Source organism: Urocitellus parryii, chromosome 16, assembly GCF_045843805.1.
Source record: "Urocitellus parryii isolate mUroPar1 chromosome 16, mUroPar1.hap1, whole genome shotgun sequence".
Lineage (NCBI taxonomy): Eukaryota > Metazoa > Chordata > Mammalia > Rodentia > Sciuridae > Urocitellus > Urocitellus parryii.
In genome coordinates, this window is record NC_135546.1 from 21,635,944 (window position 1) to 21,654,589 (window position 18,646).

Sequence of the window (18,646 nt, forward strand, 5' to 3'; positions counted from 1 at the left end):
GTGACAAAATGCCCAAGGGTTAATCTCTAGTATCTAAATCAATTAAAATAATAATCAAACTGGGTTTAAAATGACATAAAATCCATTATTTCTCAAAGAAATAACAGTAGTTCCATTTCCATTGCAGCTCAATTCACAGTATTTAATAAAAGAAAAAAGAACTTTCAGTCAGGCATGGTGGGAATGCTTATAATCCCAAGGACTTGGGATTCTGAGGCAGGAGGATGGAGAGCTCAAATCACCCTCAGCAATAGTGAGGCACTAACAAACTGTTTCTAAATAAAATGTAAAATAGGATTGTTGATGTGGCTAAGTGGTTGGATATCTCTGAGTTGAATTCCTGGTTTGGTCCCCCCCCAAATGAACTTCCTTTTAGATGAAAGGAACATCAGTAGATTCCTTCCATCTGCACAATATCCAACTACTCCCCTTAGAGGCTACACACTGACAGTTCAAACTGATCTCTAGAAGGCAAGACTCAGAAACTGATACTTCTATGTAGGCCAAGAGACTTTGGTATCTGTGGGCACCTTTTTCAGATTGTTCTAAAACAAAAGACTGAACAAATATTGAAGGTTGGAATGAGAGCACAACACACAGTAAACTCTTCAATGGGGAATCTTAACTCATTCACTGTGATAACTGAAACCACATTCAGATAAAACTAGATTCTCTGCTTCACTGATTCCTGGGTTATTGATTCAATCTAAACAGTTATTGAAAAAGTATTAAAGTTACTAGTTAATATTAATGTAAACCACTGAAGCCAGATCAAAAGATAGGTAGCTAGTGTAGTAAGTTAAATGGGTCTAATATTGAATAAGATAAAGAAAGTGGAGACCATTGTTGAGAATGGGGTCCAGGAAACTAGAACACCACCTGCGGATATGGAAATGTTAATGTTCCCAAGGCCCTGAACCCAACCTAAAGCACTGTTAATGACATAGCTCCCAGCAAACAGGGAAGTTGTGATCAAACCACCCCATGCACTTCCTGCCCATATTACTCCACCAGCCCACCTATCTCCCCTCTTTTGGCCTTCAAAGTAGCATTCTATCCCTGCAGGATACAGGGAAAACAAAGGACAGGAATGTGAAAGAACTAAAGGAAGACTTTAACTACAAAAAAGAAAAGACCAATCCCTTCCATGGAATCCACCTTTTGAGTCCCTTCTCTGTGAGGAAATCTTTTAAGCTATTATTTAATAAAGCCTTACACTTTCCACTCTACACTTGCCTAGGCATGCTTCTCTAGTGTTATATTTCAGCATTCAGGGAGGCAAGGACTACTCACTGGTAAACAGAAGTAACAACAGGTTATTAAAGTGTACCAGGATATTTACATGGCTTTTATCCTTCAAAGTCACTGTGTACTGTAGCCCTTTCCTGGTTAATAATAAGTCTAGTCTCATTACTCTTTTCTTCCACACCACCACAAAGATATTAGCTGGAATGTTCAGAATGATTCTACAGGTCATTTTTATAAAATGGTCTCAAATATATGGGGAAAATATTTAATTAGGACATATTAACTATAGTATTTTATTTAGAAAAGAATCATTATTTTTAATGTCACCTAATTTTTTAATTTTTTCTTCTTTTTATGTGAAAGACTCACATAGATAAAGCAAAATCTTTTAAAACAGCCCTCAGTTTTTGGAGATAAAAATTACAAATAAGGCATCCCTTCAAAATTAAACATGGGAAAAAGTAATTAATCATGTTAAAACTGGAGTGTTGAGATGAAACTAAAATTTCCCATTTAAGCAATTTTCACTGGGATCCTGTATCACAAATTTTGAAGAATAAAATCTATGGACACTCAGGGAAGGTAAGAGTAAAAACAATAAAATTTATTTTAGCAAGAAAAAATAGAACTCCATGACATGGGAAAGGGCATAATAGAAGAAAAACCCATTTTGGTGTGTTGTTATGCTCAAATTCAGAACCCCCAAAAGACCACCAGAGACCCAGATCAATGTAAGCTGCAAAGAGGTGTTCATTGGAAGCTAGCTGGGTCCTCTGCATGCACACAACAACTGGTGAAGCTGAGAGGCCCGAGCCTAGGGTTTACAGCAGTTTTATACACTCTTTGGGGAAGGCAAAGACTTCACATACATCATAGCATCTCTAAGCAAATCACAAAACAACTCTAAAACATGATTAGCACATTCACTAGTGGGAACAATTGGGTAAAGGTGATTGGTTAGTACAAGAGGGGGGTTTCTTTTAACTGACTGGTTTAAACCAGGAGGGGAGTACATGCTGAACTTCATGGTTTCCCAACAAGTAATCAGCCACCATAAACTACTGGGAGGGTCATCTGGCATCCCAGGTATTTCCCTTTCTCATGCTGATTGGTGGCTGCTAGGGTCCCCACCTAGCCTGACTGAGTCAGAGATACCAGGCACAGGAGATCTCTCCTATTATTTGTAGATAAACAACTCAACAAGGTGGGTGTGTGCCTAGGAGTGCTCTGTGGGTCTTTCCAAGGACAAAGGTCATGCCCCTTCCTTGGACAGGCTTTGCTCTGAGATAGAGGCTGGTTTTTCAGTGCCAGCTTTGGAGTATATGTGTGGTTTGGAAAGAGCATGAGACAAAATCTACTTAAAATAAATATTTTAAAAAGCATCCAGGCTACCACCTCGGTTTACATCTGTTCTTTCTGAATCCCATTCTGCTTCCTGAAACTTTCATCTGGATTCACCCCAGGGACAAATAATTTGGTGGAAGGTATTCCCTCAAATGAGTCTCAATGTGCTTTACATTTGAAATAGGCCTTAATGGTGCTCATTAACATATCTATTCATTAGCCTCCAGGTGTGGGAGAAAGCTCTACATTATACAGCAGCCTGGTCATTTTGGAATCATGGTTTTGGGAATTTGAAGTGAGAGCTGGAAATTTAGAGATTTATTCTCAGACCTAAGTATAGCTAAACTGGAGTTCTGGATATCAGATAGCTGTTCTGGATTTGAGATACTGCTAACCCTACATTTATAAAGCTCAAGAAGCATGAGAATGGCAAGTTCAAAGCTAGCCTTACAACATACAGGGGCCCTAAGCAACCCAGTGTGACCTTGTCTCTAAATAAAAATATTTAAAAAATGACTGTGATTGTGAATCAGTAAATAAATATTTCTGGAATAAATTCCTGGTAACAAAGAAACATGAACAACAACAACAACAACAAACTTCAGGAGGAGCAAAACTAGGGGTTCTTAAAAACCACAGCTTCTCTCATGCAGGAACACAGCCAATGGAGTGGAGAGTCTCTCTTGATGATTATCTCAGTCTTCACCACACAATCTGGGGTCATGCCAGGCTAATGGCACACAGATTCCCACATAGGAATTTAGAAAGGCCCTTAAAACACCACACAATGATGGAAAAGAATACCAGAGGTATCTCAAATGCTGATCTAAGCTCCACTAGACTAGTCAGAGCAAACTGAAGACTGAATTGCCACAGAGAGACCTTCTGGCCACCAGACTCTGGAGAGAACTCTGATGAGTCCCTGACCACCAATTCCATTTCTTGACATCGCCAGTCCCACTGGCTTCAAATAGACTACCCACCCAGTCTCAAAATGCAAACACACACTTACCATTTCTTAGTTTTCAGTATGCTTACATTCTTTCCCCTTGATAGTTTTTTCCAGCTTGTGCATAGAGCAGAAACCTGGGGCTGATCTAGGACTGGAAGCATAGAAATGGATTCAAAGAATGCAGGCTCCATAAACAAAAGGAACAGAAGATTGTACAAGCCCACCCCCTCATCACTGGCTGCTGGGGATTGGACAGTTCTCACCTAAGACACAGATTGGAAAGGACTTCAGGCACTTCCCCTAAACAGAGCCTAGTAGGCCAATTGTTTGAGTGACAATAAATTGGATCCAACCCAGAAACAAATAATGTCAGGAAGACAGGTTGTTGGCTGCTCTTTTTTGTTGATAAAAGAATGAGGATCAACCATGTGCCGGGATGCATGCCTGTAATCCCAGCAACTGGAGAGGCTGAGGAAGGAGGATTGCAAGTTCAAAGACAGCTTCACAAATGATTAGGCATTAAGAAATTCAATGATGGGCTGGGGATGTGGCTCAAGAGGTAGAGTGCTCGCCTGGCATGCGTGCGGCCTGGGTTCGATCCTCAGCACCACATACAAACAAAGATGTTGTGTCCGCCAAAAACTAAAAAATAAATATTAAAAATTCTTTCTCTAAAAAAAAAAAAAGAAAGAAAAAAAGAAATTCAATGAGACACTCTCTCTAAATAAAATACAAATATGGCTGGGATGTGGCTCAGTAGTCATGTGGCTCTGAGTTAAATCCCCAATAGCAAAACACACACACACACACACACACACACACCAAAAAAAAAAAAAAAAAAAAAAAAACAGGGATTCTGAGCATGGGTACTTACTACAGAGCCCCATGACCACAGATTGATGGATAAATTGATGGACAGATTGAAACATTGATAGATAGATTGATTTCTGGGACAGGGTCTCAAATTCTCCTGAGGTTGATTTTCAACTAACTGATATAACAATAATGTTCCACAGCCCTGGAATCTTTTATTTAATTTGCTGTGAATTGCATTAAGTGTCTCAGGATGGAATCAGATCATGGCAGTATTTTCTCCCAGTATATAGACCCAGCTCAGACAGAAATGCATGTAAATTTATCACTGTATATTAGGTTAAATCAATTTATGAATACATATGTATGTATATATTTTTATAAAAAAGAAATATCGCAATTTTATAATTTTACTTAATACTTGTGTTCTATGGTCTTATGAGAAAATAGCCTGATATTTCTACTCATAAGTAATTTCTTGAGGCAGCAATGTTTCTACTTCCTTAAAAAAATGAGGCAAAAATAAAATTCAAAGTTTCTAGTATTAACGATAAAAAGGAAAAAAAGATGGAGTGCGCTAGATCTCTAGATCTGTCAGTATCCCAGACTCTGGAGTATAAGCAATTAAAAACACACTTATTTGTAATTTTGCCTTGAGCATAGTGGTAGGATTATGATGTCTACCCCCTCCATTGGTATGGGGTACTATGAGAATATGAGCACAAATCACAGATTTTATTTATATAATTCAATACAGCCCATAAACAAACTCAACATTAAATTTAAAAAAAAAGATTAAAACTCTATTGTTTAGCTCAAGCCCTAGCTACCAGAGATCCGGGGAGCAACAAATGGTCCAAGGACCTGAACAGACACTTCTCAGAGGAGGACATACAATCAATCAACAAGTACATGAAAAAATGCTCACCATCTCTAGCAGTCAGAGAAATACAAATCAAAAACACCCTAAGATACCATCTCACTCCAGTAAGATTCGCAGCCATTATGAAGGCAAACAACAACAAGTGCTGGCAAGAATGTGGGGAAAAGGGTACACTTGTACATTGCTGGTGCAACTGCAAATTGGTGCGGCCAATTTGGAAAGCTGTATGGAGATTCCTGGGAAAGCTGGGAATGGAACCACCATTTGACTCAGCTATTGCCCTTCTTGGACTATTCCCTGAGGACCTTAAAAGAGCATACTACAGGGATACTGCCACATCGATGTTCATAGCAGCACAATTCACAATAGCTAGACTTTGGAACCAACCCAGATGCCCTTCAATAGATGAAGGGATAAAAAAAAATGTGGCATTTATACATAATGGAGTATTACGCAGCACTAAAAAATGACAAAATCATGGAATTTGCAGGGAAATGGATGGCATTAGAGCAGATTATGCTAAGTGAAGCTAGCCAATCCCTAAAAAACAAATGCCAAATGTCTTCTTTGATATAAAGAGATATAAAGAGAGCAACTAAGAACAGAGCAGGGAGGAAGAGCAGGAGGAAAAGACTAACATTAAACAGAGACATGAGGTGGGAGGGAAAGGGAGAGAAAAGGGAAATTGCATGGAAATGGAAGGAGACCCTCATTGTTATACAAAATTACATATAAGAGGTTGTAAGGGGATTGGAAAAAAAAAAAACAAGGAGAGAAATGAATTGTAGTAGATGGGTTAGAGAGAGAAGATGGGAGGGAATGGGAGGAGGGATAGTAGAGGATAGGAAAGGTAGCAAAATACAGCAGTCACTAATATGGCATCATGTAAAAACGTGGATGTGTAACCGATGTGATTCTGCAATCTGTAAATGGGATAAAAATGGGAGTTCATAATCCACTTGAATCTAATGTATGAAATATGATATGTCAAGAGCTTTGTAATGTTTTGAACAACCAATAAAAAAAATGAAAAAAAAAAAAGAAAGAAAAAACTCAATGACCTAAAAATAAAAATGTCACCATGGGCTGGAGATGTGGCTCAAGCGGTAGCGCGTTCGCCTGGCATGCTTGCGGCCCGGGTTCAATCCTCAGCACCACATACAAAGAAAGATGTTGTGTCCGCCAAATACTAAAAAATAAATATTTAAAAAATTCTCTTCTCTCTCTAAAAAAAAAACACAAAAATGTCACCTTGTCCAAACAACAACCTTACAAACTTTTATAACTCTCAAAACAATCTTCTTAATAAACAGCAGGCACTACTTTTCTAAGTCTCACTGCAACAATGAATGTCCAATGATTGTCAAACTCTTCTTAACAGCAGCCGGTTCACTACCATAATATACAGTCATGAGACACATACCAATGTTCTGCTCAAGGACATTTTGATCAAGGTTGAGCAACATATGCAATGGTTGTCTGTGGTGAAACAGATTCATTGTGCCTATAGCAATGGTGGTACAAACAAACCTAAGGCAGAAGCTCTTCCAGAGTGTGGTAAAGCAACAAGTTTGTAGCCCAGAATTCTGAACTATCCCACACAGTCTGGGTGTGAAAGAGGTCACCATTCACATCTGTAAGCATTCTATGATGTCTGCACAGTGATGGAACAGACAAAAAGGAAATGTCCCTGACACTTACACAGAAGCAAACTCAAGGACTGAAACCATACAGAACCACCCCAAACAATGAAGAACCCACAATTACCCTCAGAGACATCAGCCCAACTCTGTCAGGACAATGATGCAGACAGGAGGGCTTCATGGACCTTCAACCAAACAGGAAGCACACTGAGGTCTCAGGGTCACAGCAACACTCCTCAAGACATAAACCATACCCCTACAAGTGCACCACCAGTGAAATCCCATGTATGCTCAAAGAACATGAGAGCTAAAGCAGAAATCAGATCAGAAGAAACTGAAAAGCCTCCAGGGAAGGGGACATGAAACACAGGGCTCTGAACAGACACAGGACAAAGAGGTGACTCAAGAGAAAAGGTGACCATTTTGAAAGAAAAAAAATGTAAAAGTCCATCATAGGGAATTCATAGAGAACACCAGAGGTGGCGCTGTATTTGTATCTAAGTCATCCAACACACATTCCAGAAAAGAAGAGCTAAAAGCAACCAATGAATCTGCCGCTTCAGAAAACCAGAGAAAGAAGAGCAAGGTAAACCTAAATTAACCACAGGTAGGTAACAGAAAAAGTGTGGAAGAAACCACAATCAGGAAATCCACAGTCTGCAAAATCAAGTTCTTCATGAACATCAGCATCACTGATTAACTGACAAAAGGACAGGGACTGGGGTTGTGGCTTGCCTAGTGCTTGGGAGAAACTGGGTTCAATCCTCACTGCCACATAAAAAGAAAGAAATAAAAAGTGTAAAATGTACAATAATATTAAAGAAAAAAACAACAAGGACTGAAAACCTACTAACAGATTTACAAGTGTCATCGTCAACAATGCATTGGGACTTCAAGATTATTATAAATGTGCTTGATACAAATTAGACAACTTGCAGAAACTGGACCATTTCTTTGAGAGAGACAATCTCCTACATCTTATACACAAGGGGAAATACACAAAATAGATGAGCCCATGGCTGCTGAAAAAAACACACTCAGTAACTAATTACTTCCCAAAAAGGCAAGGCAAGGCTCTTTCACCAATTTTCTACTTTTTTTCCAGAACATAGAAGCTGAGTTAACACCTCCTAGGTCTTTATGAGGCATAAGTTAAGATATTATCCAAACTAAATAAATAAGGAAAAGTATTAAAAAGAAGACTATGAATGATGCTCATAATCATAAATGCAAAATTTAATCATAAATGCAAAAAAATGTACAATTAAGTCATCACACTCCAGGTGTCTATGCAAATGATGTGAAAATTATGGGCACAGGAACCCTCACTGCAGTGACTACAGCAGCCAAATCCAGAACTGCCCAAAGCTAGATGCAAGGAAGATGCACCTTTCAATACTGAATGGACAAGCTGCAGTTTAACCACACCAAAGAGCATCACCCAGAAAATGAGCTCTGCAGCCTGGAAAGATACAGCACCCTTAAAGGCAGACTGGTAAGTGAGAGAAGTCAGTTTGAAATGGCCAAGTGCAGTAAGATTCCAAGTCAAGAACATTCTGGAAAAGACAATATTATAGATGCACTAGCAGAACTGATGGGTGCCAGGGACTTAGGGAGCAGAGAGGGAGGAAGGAATGAGGAGGAGTGATGAACAGGTGGAACACAGGATTCCCAGAGCAGTGAAACTCTTCTGTATGACATTATCTTGTATACGATGTGACACACACAATCACATCACACAGACAAGGAGCCCTAAGGTAAAGGATGAACTTTGGCTTATCCTAACATGTTGCTTCATCCATTCTCTTTATCAAATGTTCGACACTGGTTTAATAACTAACAACCTACACCAATGCAATATGTTGAAAACAGTGGTGACTATCAGCTGGAGAGAAGGGGTATTTGATACTATGTGTAATGGCACATTTAATTGTCATCTTGATTGGATTAAAATATGCCAATGATTAATGAGCTTGAGGGTATGTCTACAAATGATTGGCATATGGGATAGTGAGCCAAACTGGAGAACCTCCTTAAGCTAGGAAGCACCAATCTAATGAATCCCCTTTGAAAAGTCACACTTCCTCTTGATACTTTTCCTCTAAAGAACACTGACTAATGAACTATGTAAGCCTAAAATTGCTCAGAAAAACAAAGTTTATCTAATAAAGAAGTAAATAAACTGTCAAGCCATGAAGTTTTAAAAATGTATACATAAGAAACAATATTATATGCTAAATACCTTTTTCATAATAATGCAAAAAATAAAGCAAAGAGGAAGAGTCATAGTTACAAATTTCAAAAGTATGAACAAAAGCAAGAAAACTGATTTTCAATACTATTTTCATCTGGAAAGAAATCGGATGATAAGTCTTCAAAACTCATTCCAACTGCTGGTGTAGTGGTGTGCACCTGTAATTTCAGCCACTAGGGAGGTCAAGGCAGGGAAATGGCAAAAGTTTGAAGCCTGTCTCGGCAACATAGCAAGACACTCAGAAATTTAGTGAGACTGGTCTTTATCAAAAATAAAAAGGGGGTCTGGGACTGTAGCTGAGTGGCAGACCACTTGCTAACATGTGTGAAGCACTGGGTATGATCCTCAGCACAGAAAAATAAATAAAATAAAGGTAGTCTGTCCATCTACAACTATACAAAATATAGAAAAAAAGAAAAAGAAAAAATAAATAATAAGAAGGGCTGAGGATGTGCTCAGTGGTCAAGTGCCTGTAGGTTTATTCCACAGTAAAACACTTGCCCACCTCCAGAACGTTGCTCACAAATTGAAATTTATTTCTGGAAGATAACTAAGCATGAGCAAGCCCATGGCATAAATTCCCAGCACTCAATAAGTAAGCAAATAAATAAACAACAGTCTAAAATACTAATTCTCTTGGGCTGGAGAGTAGCTTGGTAAAATATATGTAATGAGAGATAAAAATGATTATGATACAAAAGATACACAATTAGAGGCATAAAAACAGAACAAATCAGTGGAAAGACACAAAGAAGACTGAATGTTCCCATGATCTAAACTCTGAAAAAAACACTGAGCATTTCAGTAAATTCTGTGAAATTTAGGGCATGGTTTACTGTATTTTGGAGGTAAACTTAAGAAAAACTATATCTAAAAATGGAAATAGTAGGGTTGGGATTCTGGCTCAGCAGTAGAGTGCTTGCCTAGCACATGAGAGGCCCTAGGTTTGATCCTCAGCACCACATAAAAATAAATAAATAGGGGCTGGGGATGTGGCTCAAGCGGTAACGTGCTCCCCTGGCATAGGTGCGGCCCGGGTTCGATCCTCAGCACCACATACAAACAAAGATGTTGTGTCCAAAAAAAACCAAAATGTAAATAAAATATTAAAAAAAATAAAATAAATAAATAAATAGGTATTGTGTCCAGCTACAGCAACAACAAAAAATACTTTTCAAAAAACTGGAAATAGTAAACTGTATCTAAGACCAGCCAAAATGTTGTACAGGACAGAGAGAATAGAGAGAGCATTTATGTTACTCCCAAGTTTCATAAGCTAAAAGGCTAGCTCCAAAAGGGGTGGCCCTATGAGGAGGCAGTTGGGAGGGAACAGGAACTAGGTGACATGATGAGGGGATCAACACCCTTATTTAGACACATGGATCTCTCCTTTGCAGAAAACAGATGTCATTTACACTTTCACTGATATTCAGTGATTAAATGATTACAGTTGGGTATTCAAGGTATTGCCAAAATTGTCCTTAAAATTTACAATGAAGACCGGTGTGATGGTGCACACCTGTAACCCCAGCAGTTCAGGAGTCTGGGGCCCTAGGCGATATAGCAAGACTCTGTCTCAAAACAAAGAATCTAAAAGGGGCTGGTGGTTAAGCACCTCTGGGTTCCATTGCTGAATACAAAAAAACCACACAGTTAACATGAACCTGCCAAGTCCAGACAACAGTGAAAAACTGTCATCCTTTGTCAAATTCATCACCTTGTGAAGGACAGATACAAGTTTTCATGAAATCACATTCATAAATTTATCCACCACTATTTTTTGTAGAATTGGACTCAAATTCTGCAGCAATAATGCAAGACAGAGTTTCTCTGTATCTTACATGGTATTTTGGAATCTAGGGTTGGATTTCAATTTGAAACCACTGAAAAGACAAATCTGAATCTTACAAACTTTCTATACATACTCAGGGGTAGCAAAAGGTAATTAGGTAATTAGATGTTTTCTTTTTCTTTTTTTCTTTTTTCTTTGATGCCCCCAAGATTAAACCGAGAGATATTTTACTACTGAGCCACATCCCCAGTCATTTTTATATTTTATTTTGAGACGCAGTCTCACCAGGTTGCATAAGGCCCGGCTAAGTTGCTAAGGCTGTCCTCAAATTTGCAACAATCCTGTCTCAGCCTCTGGTGCAGGAAGGATCATAAGTGCACCACTGTATCTGGCTGGCTATAAGTTGGGATTTTTAACAACAACAACAAAAAGGTGGACTTTAATCCACCTCTCTCTTGCCTCTTTAATAATAGTCCATCCCATTTGGCTCTGAATAAATAAACCTGGGCCTCAGATAGGTGAGCACATCATTTCAAAGTGATACACAGAAAGCTTTGGTGCTGAGGGAGCACAGATGTGTCAGGCTCAAGGGGCAGGGAAGGTCCCTGACTGCAGGACATGCTTCCTCCTGGTCTTGCTCATGGAAAGCATTCAGGATCACACTCCCAGGCACCTGGACCATGACTCCAGTCTATGAGGAGTTTCAGGTTTGCACAGCTCTGCACTGGGGTGGGTGGTCCTTATGCTCTGGGAGAGGTTTTGCTCCTTCACACCATGAGAGACTAAAAGGGCAGGAGTCACTGCTGACCTGGCCCCTCAGCACCAGCATCCACAGGCTGACTGTCCACCTGTCTCCAAGGAATGGGAACAGAGCTTGGGGAAAACAAGGTCCCAAGGAAGTAGCTGTTTAGATGAGGCCTTTTCCAGGAGATTCCTCAGCCCAGGGCCCCCAGCAGCTTCCCTGAGAGGCTGCACCCCACACCTCGGGCTGCCCTCTAGGAGGAGCTGACCCAGGGCCTGAAATTCTGTTCACCCTGCAAGGCTCAGGGCAGCTGTGTGCACTCTGTGGCAGCTCCAGGAGAGGATAGTGGCTGAGGATATGGGACTCTGGGAGGTGTCCAAAGGGAACCTCTGCCCAAGAAATCTGACATGGTGCCTACACCTAAGGAAGATAAAAGGAGAAGCACAAGATTTTTACAGCTGTGAACTCAAGTTCTCTATACAATTGCATCTACATCAAAGAACCTTCAGAGTACTTGACTTTGGCTAACTAGACCACCATGAGGGTGGAAAGGCAGGGTTCTGTATGGAGATCAAACATTATCTTGGGCTATTTTAAGCCTTTTAATAGCCAATCATCTTGATTTCTGTATCAGACCACAATCTCAAAACTTCTCAGAATATATCACTGACCTTACTAGACGTCTCCAATATCTACCAAAGCTCAGAGTGCAGTAACAGACACACAGAAGAAATTTTCTTTAATTATTTTTTGTACCCCACCAATCTGATGTTCCTACCAATGCAATTGGTTAATGCAGTGATACACAGTTTCTTTTATAAAAGTTCATGGAGGACAGGCACAGTGGCACAAAACTGTAATCCCAGCAGCTTGAGAGGCTAAGGCTAAGATAGGAGGATTGCTAAATTCAAAGCCAGATTCAGCAGCTTAGTGAGACCATCAGGAACTTAGTGACATCATGTCTGAAAATACAATATAAAAAGGGCTGGGAATGTGGCTCAGTGTTTAAGTTCCCCTGGGTTCAATCCCTGGTATATTAAAAAGGAAAAAAAAAAGAATGAAAGAAAGAAAGAAAGAAAAGAAAAGAAAAGAAAGAAAGAAAGAAAGAAAGAAAGAAAGAAAGAAAGAAAAGAAAAGAAAAGAAAAGAAAAGAAAAGAAAGAATGGATGGATGGATGTAATCTCTTCCAAGCAGGGTCACACACATCATTCATGGTAACTTGAATCCATGTTCCTTAGCATGATAATTAATATCTGGGTTAAAATGAACTATTTTCTGTAGCTAGGGTTGTCGATGCCTTTAATCCCAACAGATTGGGAAGCTGAGGCAGGAGGATCACAACTTTCAGGCCAGGCACCATAGCCGGATCCCTTCTGAAAATCATGGACTATCAGAAAAGGGAGCAGTTATACTCTAGTGATGTAGCCCAGAATTCTATATCCCTGGGATCTATAAACAACATCCTTATTCCCTTTAAAGCAGTTATTTTGACCAAACACAAGGAAGTGTTAAGTGATCATTCTTTCCCCTCAAGGATAATATTCACAAATAGAAAACAAATGCTTTCAAAAGTGTTCTTCTTGCCAGGGACATTGGCACAGGGCTGTAATCCCAGATACACGGGAGGCTGAAGCAGGAGGATCACAAGTTGGAGGCCAGCCTAGATTCCAAAACACAGGGAAGGGAGGAAGGGAGGGAGGAAGGGAGGGAGGAAGGGAGGGAGGAAGGGAGGGAGGAAGGGAGGGAGGAAGGGAGGAGGGAAGGGAGGAGGGAAGTGAAGGGGAAGGGAGGGGGGATGGGAGATTGATTCTTTCCAATATTTCACTAAGCGATAATGACAATTAGCAGAAGGTGTCCATTTGAAACGAGTGGGAAGAAGAATGTCTGACCGAGCTGTGAGGTGGAGGGAAGGTGGCATTTTAGAAGGCAAGAGGCGCCTGCAATTTGGAGGACCTCCACTGGGTGGAGCTCCACTGGGAGAAGGAAGGTGCATTTGTGGCACTGCTTCCTACACGTTAGGAAAAGTGAGTGAGGGCCACCAGTAGGGAGCAAAGGGGACACCTGGGACCTGAGCCACACTTCCAAACCCAGGAAACCAGGAGACGGAGCCAAGGGCCACCCAACAGTGGGGACTCCGGGGCACTCGGCAGCTCACCCGCGCGCCGCCCCGAGGCAGGTGCTGACCGCCTACCTTCAGCGAACTCACCATTTTTGGCTTCTCTGGTGACCTGGCATCCTCTGGAGGAACCTCTGGGCACCCAAGATCTCCGGGAACACGGGCAGCGCAGAGTCATCTGGGTCCCAGGAGCAGAGAACAGGGGGCCTGGAGCAGGAGTAGCCCAGTCGGTGAGGAAGAAAAGCCGCGAAGTTGCGGAAGCCCGCCCTTCCCCTGCCTCTGCGCACTGATTGGACAATTCCCCCCCAACAACCCGGATGTATGGCCTCCAAGCCCGCCTCTGGATCGTGAATGACAGCTAACATCATCCAATCACTGGCTGAAATTGGGTAGAGTGACAGATTCTTGGCCCCAACCCCTTTCAGGAGGAGCTTCTGGGCTGTGCTGGGAACAAATCCAGGTGGGAAGCTTTGGCTTAGCCTCTGGGACAGAGGTGACACTTGGCGCTGAGCTAGGCTTCAGCCATAGAGTGCTTTCCGAGCATGGCGAGGACCTGGGTTTAACCTCAACACAAAAACAAAGCACAGCTTCTCCAGGAGGCTGAGGCTGGAGGAGCCTAAGGTCAGGTCAGCATCTGCAAAGAGTGAGACCCTCTCTTAAAATATGAAAAGGTGGTGATGGAGCTCAGAGGTCAGGGTCAATCCCCTTTGGGTTTATTCCCCAGTACCTTAAAAAAGAAAGAGCGATATTTTAATATATATATATATATATATATATATATATATATATATATATATATACATATATTTTATATACATTTTGTATATATGAAATATATTTTTTTTATAAAATATATAGTATATATTATATATTTTATATATAAAATATGTATTATATATAATATTCTATATATAAAATAGATATTTTGTATAATATATTTATATTTTTTATATAAAATATATATTTTATATATAATATATATTATATATAACATATCTATAAAATATATATATATATATATTATATATATTTTTTTTCCCCCCAGCTGATGCGCAACCTCAAGCGACTTAGAAAGACACGGGTCTCCAAAATTTGAAACACTATTTAAAGATATCATATATATGACCCATATATAATATCTAAAAATGAAAACTATTTAGTAATTCTCCTCACCTCCTGGCCTCTGTTGCTTTGAGGAGGCTCCTGATCTATGAAAGGAAGCAATTGGGGTTTGCTCTGATACTCAAGGTTCCATCCCCAGCAGAAAGTGTGGGGGAGGAAGGAGGGCGATCCTCTAGGGCAGCAATGTGCCATGGAAATAAAATGGGTGCTTTGGGCTTAGTGTAGATGTTCTACTTTGACTGTTAGGAAGCCTTCTGCAGAGATGTGACTCTGGTGACCCAGCAGGTCTGGTCAGGTGTTCAGCCAAAACCAAACAGAAAACGTTATAATGCAAAGCAGGAAAGAAACTTTGACCAGTGCAGCTACACCAGGAAGACAAGGAAACCCTGTCCTTACCCTGTCTTCAGATGCTGACAAGGACTTTGAGATTTTATAGAAAGGGTAAGCATAGGCATGCATGGATAGAGGAACTCGTATCTAGGATTCAGTATTATCTGTAGGATTTAAGCTTCAGGCATCTGTGGTCTTATAACTTGTCTGTGAGCTCACACTCACTTGCCCCCTTGACACATGTCACTCTATTGCAAAGACTGACCTCACTTTGTCAGGAGGAAGTCCGCCTCCTGTGTATTCTTTCCATGTCAAGGTCTTCAAGAAAAGCCACAAGCCCTAGGAAGCAACATACCCCCAGTAGCTGACCCAGCACTCTCAGCATCCTGGGTTTGAACTGATAGTCCAATCAGAAAGAAACCAAAACCCTGCTCAGCTGGGCCCATTAACCCTGCATATAAACCATAAAATATTGCCACTTAGGGCCAATACTGCCTGTCATGTCTATCCCCGTCTTGGAAATTAAGTACAACTTTATTCTCAACTCTTAAGTTGGGCGTTGTGAAGTCTATCACATCCTGTTCACTGGCGCAAGTTCATTCTACCTAACAATATTGCCCAAGGCAAGGGGGGGGGCTATTGTATAAAAAGTCATATTCCCACAGGTGTGGAAAAGTGGACACATAGCTGCCCAGGGCTGAGAATTGAATTCCAGGTGCCTTTATTGTCCCCCATGGTAGAGATTGAATTGAGGGCAGGGGGACTTTGCCACTGAGCATTCCTTTTATTGTGGTTCAAAGAAGGTGGGTGTGAGCATAACTGTAATGGGCCTGAGAGAATAACTCCAGATGTTGACTCCAACCTACTATCAATCCAATGAAGAAGTTGACAAATCAGAGGGTGAGGCCAAGCATGGTTGTTCATGTCTGTAATCCCAGAGGCTCAGGAGGCTGAGACAGAAGGATGGCTAGTTTGAATCTAGCCATCAGCAAAAATGAGGTGCTAAGCAACTCAATGAGAGCCTGACTCTAAATCAAATACCAAATATGGCTGGGTATGAGAATATAGTATTTTGCCTTACATGTACAATTGAGACATAAGAAAGGCAGCCTGAGGGCAAGTAGAGCAAAATGGAGAGTCACGTGTACAGCCCCAGACTGTCCATGTGGCAGATCCCGAGTCCATGCACCTGAACCACCCTGGACCCACACAGGAGGTAGGGGAGGGGTCACCCTGACCAAGAGAGAAAGGAACAGTGTTGATTTAGGTAAAGGCAAAAGTATCTAGGTCTAAGATGCACTCAATCCAAGAAGACTTTCCTGGCACAAAAGGACAAAGGGAGTTGGGGACAACTAAGGGTGTATTGCTTTATATAAAAATATGTGTGTGGGGGGGTTGATACCAGGAATTTGACTGAGCGCTGCCTAACCACTGAGCCAAACTTCCAGCTCTCTTTTACTTTTACACAGGGTCTGGCTAAGTGGCTTAGGGCCTCCCTAAGCTGCAGAGGCTGGCTTCCAACTTGCAGTTTTCCTGCATTAACCTCCCAAACCACTGGGATTTAAGGCATGTGCCACTCTGCCCTGCAGCGTACTTCTTTAAACAGCCCAGTGGGACACAGGGAAATGCAGATAAAGATCTGGAAGTTGGTGCACCCCATAGTACTTTGCCAAAGAGGAACTTGGGTGGGAAGCGGGGACCCTTGTGAACCAGAGGATAAAATGCTGACTGCAACTTGCCTGCTTACCCAGATGTTCCATCCTGTAACACTGTCAGCAAAAGCTGTGCTTTTTCTGTACCTGTGTCTCTTAGTCTTTTAGGGGACACAGGCAAGAATGGTGGGAACAGACGGTTAAGAGAATAATCCTGTAAAATGGGCCCACCGTGCTGACCTGCACATGCATTCTTTTCCAAAAAGCAATTTACCTGCAACTCTGCCTGGAGTAAGTGCACAGGAGATGTCCCATTCCTCAGCAGACTAGTAACCTGCTAGAGCAGCCTCCACAATTTAGCTTCACTCTATCTCAAAATAAAGCTTGCAATAGAGATGTAGTTCAGAGGCCCGGCATGGTGGCACACACTTCAAGTCACAGCAGCTTGTGAGGCTGAGGCAGGAGGACCATGAGTTCAAAGCCAGCCTCAGCCATTGTGAGGTCCTAAGCAATTTGGCGAGACCCTTTCTCTAAATAAAATACAAAATGTGGCTGGGGATGGGGCTCAGTGGTTGAGTGCCCCTGTGTTCAATCCCCAGTCCCCACCCCCCTCAAAAAAGACATAAGAAAATAGAATGTTAAAGGGCAGATATAAATCTAAGGACATCAACAGTGACATTATATGGGAATTGACTGAGCAATCCTATTCAAAGGTAGAAGTCATCAGAAAAACTAAAAATAAAACAATGTCCAATTCTACGCACCTGAGACCCAGATCAGGAAATGTAATGAGCAAACTAGTCCCATCTTTGCCCCAGATCTCCCTCCTGGCTGCCTGAGTGAATGCAGGTTGGGGATCTGGCTTCCAACAAGACTCTGATCAGGAAGGGGAGACCCAAAGAGGTATGGGGAAGCCCTGCGAGAGACCAGGTTCCCCTTGGTCAGGATAGCCACAAAGGGCTTGGGGTTTGAGGTGGGCTCTTCTTCCAGCAGAAGGGCCAAGCCAAGAGCCTACTACTAATGATCTACTATTGAAACAAAAAAGGCATTAGTAGAAAACATACTATCTCTGGGACATAACCAACTTGGAAGATCCAGATGATGATGATGATGATGATGATGATTATTATTATTATTATTCTGCCAAACATTCATCAGAAGGATCTTCATCTTTTCTCGATTTTATTGGGAAGCCTTGCACTTGGCAGTGGTAACACAGACATTTTCATTTGGTATGATGCTTCAGCCTCTCCACAAACCACGGAGCAGAGGGTTCAGTCACAATATTTATTACAGTGGCTTTTTAGAGCATTTTAAATCAGTTCTGATTTTTCCATCAGCATTTATCTGACTATGAAAGCTCTTGGAAGTAATTTAAGTCCAACATTAAGAGAATCCCTATGTCGTAAGTTTGAATCAGAGCCATAAAGACTGTATCATAGAAGCAAGGACTTCAAAGATCATGAGACCAGGAGCTGGCCTAGATCTGGTTAACTGGCATGCACCTGTTTCAGACCTGAACCTTAACTTCAGCAGAGTGTAGCTCTGAAACATCAGCTGATAATAACTAAGATGAGCTGTATTCATACAGGCTACAGGATAGTCATCATCCTTTCTCTTAATTCTCACATTTAAGAAGTCTGTTAGGTCTGTCAGTGATGTAGATATTCTGAAGGCAAAAGACAAACATCCTAATATCCTTTTGGGTGCTATCTCACTGAGTATTAGGGTATTACCAATAAAACCTCCAGGTGA

General features: G+C 41.2%; 1 protein-coding gene across 1 annotated transcript in view; it reads right to left on the reverse strand.

Moving 5' to 3' along the window:
• LOC144250585 (uncharacterized) overlaps window positions 1-14,282 on the reverse strand; it is a 123,502-nt gene extending 109,220 nt beyond the window's left edge. The window contains 1 exon segment of the mRNA XM_077793478.1: window positions 13,878-14,282. The gene's annotated coding sequence lies outside the window, so the exon portion shown is untranslated.
• Between the last annotated feature and the right edge of the window lie 4,364 nt (window positions 14,283-18,646).